The 12,200-nt window shown below is 45.0% G+C and overlaps 1 non-coding gene across 1 annotated transcript; it reads left to right on the top strand.

Annotated features, from left to right (window-relative positions):
- The first annotated feature begins 3,908 nt into the window (after positions 1-3,908).
- Positions 3,909-3,990, top strand: trnas-aga (transfer RNA serine (anticodon AGA)). The gene has a single exon. It is a non-coding gene; the product is annotated as a tRNA-Ser (tRNA).
- Positions 3,991-12,200: the final 8,210 nt, after the last annotated feature.

The raw sequence follows: 12,200 nt of genomic DNA, 5'->3' as shown, positions 1-12,200 counted from the left end.
ATCGAACCCGGGTGAGCTGCTTGAAAGGCAGCTGTGCTCATCCCTATACCACTGTCGCTCCATGTTGCAGGAGTTTTGAGGAGTGAAGCGGCTCCCATGCGCCATGTGATTCCACCAGATCCCGAGCCGCTCTCTGTCGGATCAATCCTCACTCTGCAGCAGGTTTTATTCCTATAAAATGGCGCCGGCCTCACGCATCAGCAAATGGGAAAGACAATTCTGATTGTCCATGTTCTTTAGAAAAGCCGATGAATATGTAAGTATGAGTTGAGTTTAGGAATAAATAAAATAACCACCAACAACCACATTGCTGGGATTATACTGTAATTCTCTTCATAGCTGGTAAAATTCTGAGGAACAGATCTGCTGGCAAATCACAAAGAAATGTCATTTTGTAGATAGGGTTACAGCAATCAGACATTTCAACTTCTCCAAAATTAACCAGATCATTTTTTGTGCAAGATAAGAAATGGAATTTTTGAAGTGCATCTGGAAGAGTATTTTTGTTCCAGTCCATCGATAGTCCTATCGAACTTGGTTAGGAAATTCACTCTGTAACTTGTAAATACTGTAATCAAAACTCCCACTTTATTGTCTCTGCATAAACAACAACGTAACTGTGTCGACACCGGGCCAACAACTTAGAACAGGAATTCTGCTGTTCCCGCTGTGCCAATACTCACTCAGACTAATTTTCTCATCTATATCACCAAACTGGGGCATCTCAGTTGGCCAAGTGATGCATCCTTTCTTCTCCCAGTCACCGACTTGGGAGTTCTTCCTTGCGATGGTGGGTTTCTGGAAAGAGTTATCGCTGCTAGCACATTCGAAGTTTCCACTTTTATATTCATATTTTCCAGTTCAGTTATCCCATTCCAGTGTCATTGACTGTAGGCCATCTGATTGGCTTGAATTCTCCTGTTTGTTGACTCTGCTCCAGGTCAGCATCCATTTATTGCCCTCTTCTCAGCAAGCGTGAATCGGTAACTTACGGCTGTTTGTTCCCTTCAGGAACCAGTTTGTGTCATGGTCCGGTCCGTGAAGTCTGCATTCCGTTTCACAGTCCAGTCCGTAGACTCAGGACTCCCGGTCTTCCAACTATCCCTTGTTTTGATTGAGTTAATCATAGGCACCTGTTTCCCATCTTGTGGCTTAGAATATAAGTAGCCTTGGGGTTGAGTGCGGGCTGCTGGTTTGTCTTGTCATGATCCCCTGGGAGCAGCCTGCCTGTGGAAGGCTAGAGTGGCCATTTCCCATCTTTAGGCCGCGTTGGAGAACTATCTCTTCATGGAGCCTTGCTGTCGGTAGTCGGAGCTGTCTTTGCGATATGGATTCGGCTGTTTCCAGGGCCGGCTGAGTGGCTGCCAGCCACTCCGAGCTATGTACGGATCCGGTTGTTTCTGTAGCCAGCTGAGGTTCCTGGCCGAATTGCGACTCGGAGGAACCCCGATGCAGAGGTGGAACTTTCTGCAGTTCTTCGGTGTTTATCTCTTCTTGTCCTCGCCTCCGTGGGGGTAAGTCAGGCCGTTTCTTCCGTTACCTGCGGGGAGATCTGTCTTGTCTTGTCCTCGCCTCCGTGGGGGTAAGTCAGGCCGTTTCTTCCGTTGCCTGCGGGGAGATCTGTCTTGTCTTGTCTTTGCCTCTGTTGGGTAAGTCCGGCAGTTCTGCCGTTACCCGACAGATGGACCTGTCCCACCTTGGTGTGCAGATGAAGTTGAGTTCGCGCTTGTCGAAGGATAAGTCCCGGCTCTCTGTCTATGTACTGTCCTGTCTCATGTTAGTGTCGTGTTAAATATGTGTCCCGGCTTTTCGAAGTATAAGTCCCGGCTGTATGTTGATGTACAGTTCCCAGTCTGTCTCCGAGTTTCAGCCTTCGAGTTATCAGCCTCCGCCGGCCTCAAGAGCCAAGACGCCGGCCGGCCTCAAGAGCCAAGACGCCAGACCCCAGCCACGTCCTGTCCTGTCCTGTCCTTGCCTGGTTCTAGGGCCCGAGCCCTAGTCCAGACTCAGGTTCTGGGTCCTTGTCCAGTCTCTGGCTCGGAGCCCAAGCCCAGGCTCCTAGTGCATAGTTCCTTGTCCGGGTTCCCTGTCTTGTCCATGTCCTAACCCAAGTCTGTGTTCTTGTTCGTGCTCGTTTGCATCCTGTCACGTTCCTGCCCTAGTCAAGTCCTTTTCCTTGTACTTCAGTGTCTGTGTCTTCCTGTTGGGTCCGCTATCTACGCCCCCCTCCCATTGTGACAGTTTTAATCACTCCAGGCAGGCACTGACCCCAACATTCACACATTTGCATGTTATATTATATCAAAAACACCTCACAATTAACTTCTAATCTGGAAAAGATTTCTTAATCCGCAATTTACCTGAAGCAACGTTGTGTTTACTTTAAAATACCAAAATTTTCACCTCATAAAATGGAAGATGTAAAACGGTTCGACAAAATTACATATTCACTTCCAAATACATGTCTGGTACAAAGACACTTGTTCTGTCTGCTTCCACTGTCCTTGAGCCATTCGAGTTCTATGTTATGTTACATATTTGAAATCTTCCGTGGCCAACATCTCCTCCTTTCCGATTTTAGGAGAATTCTGGGGATCACATTACTGTTTATGTCTCAGTAAATATAGCACAAAAGGAAAAGCAGAATTCATGACTATATCAAAAAATACCGGTAAGGATTTAAAAATAATGTCATAACAAAAGCGTGAAGAAACATGATAACGTAACTAATTTCATAGCATATATCAAGGAATTTAACAGGAACTAATTATTTTAAAATACGACATAGCTATAAGAAATTAAACGAAATCAACAAAAAGGAATTTTAGAATGGCATGTGCTTTTCAAACACTGAACTTATTAAAATTGGCCTTAAAAAAACACCGGGGGAATACCTTGTGTAACCATCAGAACAAAGAGCAAAGCAATAATAACAGGGGAAGTAAAACATATCCATTTAAACCTCAGTTCCAAACTTTATTCCAAAAGGGATGGATTCTGCAAAACGTCATTAACTAAACCCACATAATATTTAATAGTCTTGGATAACAGATCCCATAGTTGAATAACATTTTTAAAACATTAAAAACCAAAAAAAAACTTTAACTTAGAGTTCCCTTCTTGTCAGATATGCTTGAAGTATCAATGCGATGAGTATTATTCACCACACCAAGCAAATACCAACATACATTAGCCTCATTTCCTTTCCACACTTCGTACTACATGCAACCTTAAGTGGAGCCTTCGACCATTCTGAGGCCACTCATTAGCAGAATTCCAGCACCAATCGCTTCTGAACAGCAGCGTATTTTAATTACTACTGTGTGTTTAATCCATTGATGGATTATCTACCTTGGCTTGTTCACAACAGCTGTCCAGACTGCAGTCAAGTTAGAGGCAACTTAAAAGCAACGTAGTCCAAAAAATTACACAACACCCAGTGCTGAATTGTTTATTCCCCAGTAGGCTCCACCAAACAGATATCTCGGAGGCATTTCACGCATTCATCAACTTGATTTTCCATCTATATGCTTTTTTGAAATACTCCCCCTGACGTAATCTGACCTTTCTTACATTTTTTTTCTGTCTCCCGCTGTAAATTGTAGACCAGATCCGTGGCTACAATCCGAAAACCTATAAAATACTCCCATCAGGGTCGTCTTAGCAGAGGAGTTTCTTAATCCCCTACGAGGATTCTACATCTTCCGATCCTGCTCTGCTCTGACTGAGATTCCATCCAATTCAGTGACTGATTTCCTGGTGAAAGGTCATTGAGCTGAACGTGAATTCGGTTTCTTTGTTCACAGCCGCTAACAGATCTGCTGAATATTTCCAGCAATCCCCGCTTTTAGTTCAGGATCAACCCTGTTTATCTGACTCCGGGATTTGAATCCAGCTGTGAAGAACTTGTAGTCGTGGCCGAGTGGTTAAGGCGATGGACTAGAAATCCATTGGGGTTTCCCCGCGCAGGTTCGAATCCTGCCGACTACGTGTTTATATCGGTTTAGACGCCTTGATTCCTCTCACGGATGCAGATTGTAAAAAGCCAGTCGAAACACCGATCTGTGTTCGCCGCCTCCAAAACCAAGAAGTGCCCATGTGTTCCGCTTTTATTCAGGTGGGCTCTACGACGCAATCCATCAGCGCGTTCGGCACTGTATCCGAAATGCTGGTGGTTCCAGTCTATTCAGGGACGCTGTTGATCCAGTGGCCTTCGCTGTACGCTCCGTGTGTTCCTAATACAGTCATTAAAAAAAAAACACATAGAAAACAGAGCACTACCAGGACCTGTCTTGCTTACATTCATGTTGACATAAACTTAATATATTGTACATGGACGATCAAACCAACAGAAACTCTTACAGGGCACCAATGTATTTCATGTTTAAATTTGTTATCGCCACTTGAACCAGAAGGATCAATTCACTGAACTTCACTCACACCAACACTGACTGTTTCCACAACTCACTTTCAAACTAGACATTTCGTCCTAGAGACATTTTTGCTTTGTTGTTATTATTATTACTTTCTCAGCTCACGCTAGCCTGAAGTACGGGGGTGCTGAAGCACACTCATTCTTCAATAACTCCGGACTTCGGACCATTCTACTGGTGTATAGTATAGTGGTTTTCAGCAGATTTACAGAAATATTGCTTTGCTGGCCTAACTGTTTAATGCTATTGTGTAGTGACTTTGAGATGATAGTTGTTGATATTACCATTAGGACAATATATACCCTGCTCATGCTCGATCGTCTTTCAGTTTCTTCTTTCAATTCAGCATAGTTCTGGTGCTTTTCACTTGTTAATTGGTGTACGTTATGTGTGTTTGCAATGGCTATATCGATTATGTACGTTGTTATTGCCTTTTAATCCAGTAATATTATATATGCAGACGGTTATTATGGATTGTCCTGTAATGGATCAGTCATAAAATAATTGTACGACTCTGACCCTAATCTAGAACAGGTTTGTACTTATAAAAGACACCATACCTTACTATGAGTTTGCATTTTAAAGCATGATTTTGGTGAATGATGTTTGCCAATTGACTGTCCCTGTGTAAGTAATCAGATTGAGTTAAACTGCTGCTCCATCCTGTAATGTGTTGGATTGTTTCTGGTGTCTCTTGTCATTTTCTGCAATTATCGACTTTAATTTGTTAGGCTTTTATTATGGATTTGTAACATTTGTGTTAAACACCTGGCCCTGTAATGCCACAACGAACCCCTCTGTTTCTGGGAAGAGGTCTCCAATTCTGACCCGAGCGTTCCACGTCTCCTTCACACCCTGTCTGCTCAGATCATGGGGATGTTTTCCATGGAGGGTTGCTGCTCCATTAGTTAACTTTATTTGATTATTATTTTACGTTTTTGTATTTTCGCAGTCTGTCATGTTTTCTGCATTGATTGTCCGTCTTGTGTGTACTCTTTCATTGATTATATTTTGTTTCTTTGCACTTACTGTGAATCCTCTCGAGAATATGCATCTAATGGTAGCATATTTGTGCTTTGACACTGAATTTACTTTGAACTCTGAAATGTTCTGCGCTGCTACACAGGACCCGGACCCTCGGTTCCCTCCAGTGGCCGGTCGCTGGTACTGCCTCACGGATCTCACTGCGACTCTCCTGGTCGTTTTGTGAACCCAGGAGCAGGGACGTTTCGTTTCTTGTTCACATCAACGTGCAAGTTAAATAAAGCGGCGACTTGCTGCTCCACTGCGAAGTTCACGGGTCGGTCAGATTAGTACAAAGGGAAACAGATAATGTTTCAGGCGGAGCCCCATTCGTCACCACTGGGAAAGAGAAAATAAATTATTTTTCAGTTTCAGATAAAGTGGGCGAATGTGATCAGGCAGAAGAAAAGCCGCGGATCTGGTGAGACCAAGTGAGTGACTGTGACTGTTATCATCGGGACTTTTGTTTCTGTTATATGAACAACAAAACTGTGGGGAATGCCCAGGACAGCAGTCTATGGCAATGAAAGGAGGGGGGAGGAAGGAATCAAAAACCAGGTGGGCGGCGATCAATGATGGGTATTTTTTGGCACAAGAATCAGAGTAACGCATACAAAACACTGGGGCATCTCAGCAGGTCAGTCAGCATCTATGGAGAGGAATAAAAAATCATGTTCCTTCATCAGTACTGGAAAGGAAGTGGGAAGAAGCCAGAATAAGAAAGTCGGGGAAGAGAAGGGGTTCACGCTACAAAGTGATAGGTGAAGCCAGGTGAGGAAGGAGGGTAGATATGATGAGGAAAGGGGAGTATTGAAAACTGGGAGGTGTCAGGTGAGGAAGGAGGGTGGATATGTTGGGGAAAGGGGAGATTGAAAACTGGGAGGTGACAGGTGAAGGAGGGTAGATATGATGGGGAAAGGGGAGATTGAAAACTGGGAGGTGACAGGTGAGGAAGGAGGGTAGATATGTTGGGGAAAGGGGAGATTGAAAACTGGGAGGTGACAGGTGAGGAAGGAGGGTAGATATGATGGGGAAAGGGGAGATTGAAAACTGGGAGGTGACAGGTGAGGAAGGAGGGTAGATATGATGGGGGAAGGGGAGACTGAAAACTGGAAGGTGACAGGTGAGGAAGGAGGGTAGATATGATGGGGGAAGGGGAGACTGAAAACTGGGAGGTGACAGGTGAGGAAGGAGGGTAGATATGATGGGGGAAGGGGAGATTGAAAACTGGAGGTGACAGGTGAGGAAGGAGGGTAGATATGATGGGGAAAGGGGAGATTGAAAACTAGGAGGTGATAGGTTGAGCCAGTTGAGAACAAGATGTAGATATGTTGGGGACAGTGCAGTATGGAAAACTGGGGGCCATAGGAGAAGCCAGGTTAAGATGGAAGTTAGATATGCTGGGTAAAGGGGAATATTTGTGAGGCTGGGCGGTGATTGGTGGAAAAGGAAACGAGATGAAAGGCAGAAATCAGTTTGGAGGGGCGGGTTGACTAGAGAGAGGCGGTAAACATGCGGGGAAAGGAAGACGCAAGAGGGAATCCGGAATAGAAAATTAAAGCAAAGAGGAGAATGGAGAGATTAGCGGGTTAGAGAAATCGATGTACATTCTATCAGATTGAGGGTTACCCAGACGGAATATGAAGTGTTGCTCCTCCAACCCGAGCGTGGCTTCATCGTGTCAGTAGAGGAATTCATGGACCAACATGTCAGAATGGGAATGGGCAGCGGAATTAAAATGGTTAACCATTGGGAAATCCTACTCGTTGCGGACGCAGCAAAGTTGTTCGACAAAATGTTTCCCCAAACTATCTTGCGTCTTGCAGTTGTAGATGAGGCCGTATTGGGAGCACCCGATACAGTATATGGCCCAGAGAAACTCACAGCTGAAGTGTTTCCTCACCTGGAAGGACTGTTTGGGACTCTGAATGTTGTGAGGGAGGAGGTGAACGGGCAGGCGCAGCACTTCTTCCGTTTGGATAAATGCCAGAAGGGAAATCAGTGGGAGTGTGTAGTCGTGGCTGAATTGTTTCGCAATGCTCCGGAATCCATTGGGATTTCCTCGAGCAGTTTCGAGTTCTGACTACGGTGTACTTCCAGCATTTTCTGTTTGACTCTCTGATGCAAACCAGTCATGTAGATTGTGAAAAACCGGGTCCAGCCCAGCAGCGATTGTCGGTCACGTTCTACAACACCGAATTGAACCATTTATTCCTACTTTCCACAAAAGTTGTCTCTGCGGCGCACCGGTGAGCGCGTCCGGCTGTTAACCGACAGGCTGGCGGCCAGTGATCCAGCAGATTTGTTTCTGTTGTTTTTCATTGGCAGCTGGGAAACGCTGCGCTGAAGGGAGGCCGGGGCTCCCTACTGCGGCCGCGATGGGAATTTAAACTGTTATATTTTAGACACATGTACCGAGATACAGTGAAAACCTTCTCGGTCATACTGTCCATGGAGATGAAATCATTACACAGTGCATTGAGATCGCACAAGGTAAAGCAACAACAGAGTGCAGAATAAAGTGTAACAGCGACAGGGAAAGCACAGTGCAGGTAAATAATAAGGTGCAGCATCATAACGAAGTGGCTTGTGAGGACAAACGTACACCTTATCGTACTGAGAAACGATGCAGTAAATCAAACAGTGGGATTGAAACTATCCGTGAGCCTGTGATACGTTCTTTCAGGCTTTTGTGCTTTCTGCCCGATGGAAAGAGGATACAAACAGTCGCTTTTCAGGTAGGTAGGAAGTTTAAAAATACAAGAGTAAACCTCGGACGATGGCTTAATAAGCTTTTTGCGTCTGCCATTTTATGTTGATACCAGCAGTATGTTAGAAATTCCGGATGTCACCTGGACCAGATGAACTACACCGCGGGTTTATGAAAGAAGTGGGTGACGATATCACGGAAGCGTTAATAGTGATTATTCAGGAATGACTGGATTCTGGAATGGTTCAGACGGCAGGAAAATTGCAAAAATAATTTTAAATTTACAAAAGATAAGATATTACGGACTTGGCATGGATTTTATGTTGGGGAAAATGCTGTAGTCCATTCGTAAGGATGTGCTTTCAGGCTTCTGATAAAATAGTCCGGCCAACATGGTTTTCTTAAAGAGAAATCTGGCCACACAGATCTGTTGGAATTCTTTGGAGAAATAGCAGACGACATAGAGAAAGGAGAGCTCATGGTATTGCAGGAAAGATACGAGAATCGAAAATATATTGGCGACTGGTGGGAGGTAAAGTCTGGAAATAAATATGCATTTTCAGGCGTTTGTCGGTAACTAGGTGTCTTCTGGAGGGGTCTCTGCCTTGTACCTTATCTGTCAATGATCTGGATGGCTTTGTATGTGATAGAAAATTAGATGGAGGGGCTGGTAATATTGATGAGGCAGGAAGTCTGCAGAAGGTCTTGGAGAATGGGCAACTAAGTGGAAGCTCGGATACAGAGTACGATAATGTATGGTCAGGCACATTGAGAGAAAGACTATTTCCCAAATGGGGACAAATTCAGAAATCAGACGTGCAAATGTACTGGGGAGTTCTCGTGCAGGATTCCCTAAAGGATAAGTTGCGGGTTGAGTTGGTGGTAAGAAAGACAAATACAATTTTAGCATTCATTCCGCCAGGACTAGCATCTAAAAGCAAGGTTATAATGAAAATGAATTGTAAGACATTGATCAGATTCATTTGGAGCATTGTTGACAATTGTGGGCCCATTTCTGATAAAGGATGCGCTGGCATTGGAGTGGCCCCAGGGGAGTCTCACAAGAATGATCCTGGAATGAAATGGTGAAGATGCAAGGAGCATTTGACGGCTCTGAGCCTCTACTCATTGGAATTCAGATAAATGAGGGAGCATCTCATGGAAACCTATCAAATATTGAGCGGCCTGGATAGAGTGGATGTGGAGAGGATGTCAGTTCAGATTCTCTGACCCTCAGCGTTGATGTTGAGCCCAATCGACCCGGGACATGGTGATGGGATCCCATGAAAAATGTCCTTCTGCCTCACTATCTGTGTGGTAGCAGTTGTCATGGCCGAGTGATTAGGCGATACACCAGAAGTTTGAGGTTTCACTGCGCAAGTTCCACTGCGGGAGAGGCGGGTCCTCTCAGAGTAATCCGTGTCCACGTAATTTCAAATTTCTTCATTCCTTCTACCAAAGTGTTATTTGTTTCACCGTCTCGTGATGAAACTATGGAATAAGGAAATTAAAGCCCTTTATTCCATTGCGCTTCAAGGGTCTTGTTATGAATAAAGGGCGTTCATTGGAAATTCCATCGGGTGAGTCACTCTTGACATTCGAGAGATCATCTACCGCCAACATGGACTAAACTGCCTTCCTGTGGAGCCGCACATCTTCAGAATTCCGAATTTCAGAGTTCACTGAGTGTGTGAAGAAATTAGATTGTTCTGGAGACTATCGGCGATCAATGCCTGAGGTGTCCTGACTGGACAAATCTAGTGTCACTTTGCCGCACCCACTCGGTCATTTAAGGTATCCTTCCTCAGGTAGGGTCCCCTGACTACCGGCAAGCGAGCGGGGTTGTCTGGATCTCCCTTTCTCAAAGGGCGATAGAGGCAGTTTCTATTAATGAGTAATGATTCAACTATTCAAAACATATTTATTTTCAGATTTGCCTTCATCCAGGCAGCCACAAAACAAGAAACTCGAATAACCCAATTAAAAAAAAACTAAAAACCACTGCGCAGAGAAAGGAAAACAAAAACGTCATGCAAACAAGAGAAGCAAGCTAACAGCGTCTGGAAACAGACTGGGTAACAGATCTGCTCCCGGAGCAGCCGGAGTAGGCCGAAATCCTCAGACCCCAGTTTTCACCTCAGCAGGACAGAAAAGCACAGCAGCCCGATCTGCTGAGATCCTTTTGATTCTGTTATTTATTCAATTACCTATACGGCACGAGATGTTAACGTCACTTCTGGATACAATAAATTAACCCACCTAGGTGTGAGTCAACACATCGTAAAGTTCAAAATACCCTGTAATAGTGTCCTCCGATAATCTCGGCTGCAACGCAGCTGGTGTCCATTGTTCGAACCATTGATGTCTGTCCCAATGAACAACCCAGAGGCAAAGAGGGAGAGCGCGGAAGAGACACAGTGGAAGAGTAACTGAATGTGTAACAGCAGGGCCACTGAAACCGGACTCATTAAATAACGTAAAACACATTCACTGCTGACATGTCGTGAACAAGGCCTCCGGAAGGGTCCGAGCACAGAGAAAATAACAGGACGGGGCAGGAGGTAGCAAGCACTGAATGACAGACGGAGTCACGGGCAGAGAGACACGCGAGGAAATAAATCACCAAACAGCAGCTCGCAAGGGGAACGATGTGACGTCAGCAAAGAATCGACAAATAAAAATGAAGGAATAGAATGGGAAGCGTCCACAACGGAGCAGCTCAGCACCACGTTCAGCCAACAGCAGAGTGGCGCAGCGGGAGCGCGCTGGGCCCATGGTCGTCCATTCGGTAGAAACCAGCTACGACTTATCAAGTTTACCGCGGATTCGAGAATTGAAAACTTTGGACACTCTGTAAACTAACTGGAGAGTTGAATGCATGGGATGTTCGCAAGGATTTTGCCAGAGATGGAGAGTTCCGGTATAAACCGAGGCTGGATAGACTGCGGGCGTTTCCATGGAGCGCTGGTGATGGCGGAGGTCTTTGTAGGTCATATCAAATAAACGGGGGCCTTTCAGAATAGTAGGAAACTGTCCTGACGTGTGTAAACCGAGACAGCATGAGATGAAGAACTTCATGCAGATGGCGGCTGGAAACTGGAACCCATGCCTGAGTGGCTAGTGAAGGCACGTATTCCAACAGTATTAGAGAATTGACTGGACGAGCACCTGAATCATCAAGGCACTGAGGGCAATAGCTGATAAATAAGATTTTTTTCTGGTGAGATTGGTACTTGACTCTCAGCATCGACGTGGCGGGCCGAAAGGCCTGTTTCAGGGTTGAATGATTCTGTGATTCTATATTACATTTGTTAATCGCATTAAAGGGTTTAATTTAATCGTGTATTGGAGAGAGGGATCGCTCAGGATATAAATAGACAGAGTGGTGAGTGGACTGAGAACACTCAGTGTGAACATATCACCCGACATGTTTTGGTGTGTCCTAGTTTGTTGTGAGAATCTGGTTTATAGTGACAGCAGGAAGCTGCACTGGTCGGTTCATCGGGAAAATGTGAAAGACAGGAAATCCGCCCTTGATCCACTGGACAGTCCAGTGTGAGTAATAATTTTACACTCTCTCTTCGATTTAAATAATTTGGGGAATTCGTACCCGAGTTGGCAAGTTAGGCCCCTCGGACTGTAGAAGTCCGCACGGATCGGGTTCTATGAGACGTTTACATCTGATAGATTCGATGAAAGAATATTAAAAGTCGATTAACTACGATCATCGGAAATGGAACCTGCGTCAATTGCCTGGAAGACAGATATGTTCACCATTATATCACCATCGTTCCATCATTCTGCAGGAGACTCGTGTCCTGAACTGTCTCCAGTGGTTTATGACTGTGGCTCGCACTGCTTTCTGAATCTGGTCACTCTGATGCAGTTCCTGTTATGTCAAGTTGTGGTCGTCATCCTCCCACAGACCGGAGGTAAGTGGGTAAAATCCCTTCCAAACTCGAAGAACTGTACGTCGTTTCCTGCCTGTCGCATTACAAAACCGGAATAATATATGTTCGGATACCACGACCAAT

The sequence above is a fragment of the Mobula birostris genome, chromosome 28 (genome assembly GCF_030028105.1).
Source record: "Mobula birostris isolate sMobBir1 chromosome 28, sMobBir1.hap1, whole genome shotgun sequence".
Classification (NCBI taxonomy): domain Eukaryota; kingdom Metazoa; phylum Chordata; class Chondrichthyes; order Myliobatiformes; family Myliobatidae; genus Mobula; species Mobula birostris.
The sequence above is the reverse complement of the archived record's forward strand: the minus strand, read 5'-3'. Positions and strand labels throughout refer to the sequence as shown.